The sequence below is a fragment of the Pteropus medius genome, unplaced genomic scaffold (assembly GCF_902729225.1).
Source record: "Pteropus medius unplaced genomic scaffold, Ma_sr-lr_union100, whole genome shotgun sequence".
Taxonomy (NCBI): domain Eukaryota; kingdom Metazoa; phylum Chordata; class Mammalia; order Chiroptera; family Pteropodidae; genus Pteropus; species Pteropus medius.
The window spans coordinates 6,916,598-6,919,367 of NW_024349803.1; the positions used below are offsets into that span (position 1 = coordinate 6,916,598).

The following is a 2,770-nucleotide window of genomic DNA, read 5'->3' on the forward strand; positions in this document are numbered from 1 at the left end:
CAGGCCCTGTAGGCCAGGCCAGCCCATAGAAGCAAAGGGTTCTAGAAAGCACAGCTGGCCCAGCAGAATTGGGAACACTGGGAGAGACCATGAGGTATTAGAAACACATGAGACTTCTAATACCTTCCTTCTGTGAAGGACCTCTAGGACCACCCCATCTTTAGGAGCTCTTTTTGCTACAGGTCATCAAGTCCCCTGGAGTTTTTCAGTTCAAAGATTCTTTTTTCCCCCCCTTTTTAATTCCCTCCCTGACCCATGGATGTAGCCATTTCCCCTTAAGAACTGGATCTCTGAAGGCAGGGCGTTCCCCTCCCACATGCTCACAGTGTGCACCTGGGGAGCCTGGCACCTGGGGTATGGTCCGTGGCTCCACCTGGGGCGCAAACCCAGGACCTTCTGCATGCAAAGCAGACGTGCTAACCACTACACTATGGAGCCACTCCCTCAAAGATTCTTCATGATTTCGTATTTAGGAGAAAGCACCACTCTAGGTGTAGCTCCAGGGAGAAAATGCCCTGGTCCCTGCCCTCCCAAAAATCTACAGCCAGCCAGAGACAAATCCAAGGTGACTAGCACAGGCTCAGATCAGTGATTTAAGAGAGGTGCAAAGAGTTTAATTTCATCTGTGCATCTAGGAAGGTGGAGAAGTGATGGGTTTCTTCCGGGCCCTGAAGAATTGTACCGCTAGGGTAACATTCCAGTGTCACCCCAGCATCATGGAAGAAGAGGACGGTGCCTTTGTGTTGTCCCTTGGTTCTTCCCCACCGACACAGCAAAGAACTACAGGTCAGCGAGATTTAGAAAAAGTAAGATTTATTCAAAGTACATTCTAGGAGATAGGCCACGCTAAGTAAGACTGCAGCCCTATGGAATTTGGGAGGTGAAGAGATAAGACAGTATACACCAAGGGAGGAGTGGGTTTTCAGCAAGGAGAGCTGTAACAAAGCAGAAGTGGGAAGGTCTGTTTATATTTGGGCTGTGATGGGAGGTCCTAGATGATCTGTATGTGAGGTTACCTTGACTGACAGCTGGCTGCTATATAACACTTTGCCTACTATGCATGTGCTTACGCAGAATTCAGTCTGTTATAGGTACATGAACTTCTAGGCATAAACATAGTATTATAATGACAGTATAAGGAGCATTTAGATTATAGGTAGATTAGGGTAGTACCTTCTGAGCAGGTATCTAAGGCTGGATTCAGCAAGTTAGATTATGACCTTCCTGTCCTTTGTCTCTGGGGATGCAGGACGGATTCTCTAACTACCAATAGGGTATTCTTTGGGCGGTCTGTAAACTGGGCCTCTATTCCTTTGTTCCCAGTCTGACTAGCTACCTAACAAGAACAAATTGACTTCCTTAGGCAGATAGGAGGGGGCGGAACATTCTCTGAAGGGGGAATGGCCAGTGCAGAGATCCGAAGTGGGGAAAATAAAGGATGAGTGCTTTGCAGTGGCATGACTCTTTCTAGACGGAAGGAGATACAACTGTTCATATTGCTCAGACTCACAAGATCATGAGGATCTGGGGCAATGATCGAACCTTGGACCCAAAGACATCTTTGTCATCAATGGCTGAGAGAAATTCCCGGTGACATCATTTGGGTGAAAATGGTGGAAGCGCAGTTCATAACTTACCCTCCAAAAGCAACTGTCTAGAGTCTCTAGAGGTGCATTTTTTGTTCTAGCCTCATCTCTCCTTGCCTCTCACTTTCCTATCTGTATTTTTTCTTTTGCCTTCTTTCTATTTAAGCACTTAGATAAGGTATGTAAAAACTATAAAACACTAAACCTTCATATTATCTTTCAAAACACATCCAGTGTCCAAAAAATCTTCAGAGGGGCCTTGAGTCTCTCAAGGGTGGAGACAGGCGGGGCAAGGTGGGCATAGTCTGGGAGAATCACCTTAAGGAAGTGTAGGAAGGAGCAAGCCTGGGCAGGGGACTCTAGAGCAGTGTTAGAGTAAATTGAACTGAAGTCTTTGAAACCTCAGTTGATTAAAATCTACCTGCATATACAGAATAGCCTTCAATTGAGGCTGGTCAGGCAAGACCAGATGCCAGGTAATTTTCATCTAAATGTCATATTCAAGGATCGAGAAATTTTCAGGCTTCACATTTTCCACACCCAGGAAATTCAGTTCCTTTTTGTGTAGGACAACCTGGAAAATGTGAGGGGCTCAGAGACCTGAGAATTGGGTTGGGATGGTGATAAGCAGTTATGGAGCGATTGTGGATTTGCTGCAGTTTGGTGGGGTGGGCATAGGGGTGGGGCAGTTTGGGATGAGCTTCCTTGTCACAGATGTGTGGGGGGGAGGGGAGCAGAGGGGAGTTAGAGGAAAGGGAGAGGCATAGCATCACTATTGACCTTTAATTAACTGCTATTTTACTGAGAACTCACAAGTTGAGTTATTCTTCATTGAGCTTCATTTGGCAGGCATCAGGTTCCATACATAATTTATAACTGCACCTTATCGATTTACAAGTACAGGACATGCTTTTTGTTCCTCCAAGGCTAAGACCCCACAGATTCCTAAGAGGAGGAGATTTGTCAGCAACAGAGAGAAAGCCCCAGGCAGCCTCACAAAACTTTTCCAGTTTCTGTCCTTTTGACATTCTTCTGGCTGGGCTTTCCTTTAGAGTGAGAGGTCTGCCTGAAGCCAGGGAGGGGTTGGAGGCAGGGCAGACCCCAGAATCACACCATCTAGGATTAACTCCAAGCAGGAGGTTGGGCCACAGTCATCAAAATGCTTTCTTCCTCTGTGTAATCAT

The 2,770-nt window shown here is 46.3% G+C and overlaps 1 non-coding gene across 1 annotated transcript; it reads right to left on the bottom strand.

The window, feature by feature from the left end:
- Positions 1-364: 364 nt before the first annotated feature.
- Positions 365-438, bottom strand: TRNAA-UGC (transfer RNA alanine (anticodon UGC)). Its single transcript has one exon. It is a non-coding gene; the product is annotated as a tRNA-Ala (tRNA).
- Between the last annotated feature and the right edge of the window lie 2,332 nt (positions 439-2,770).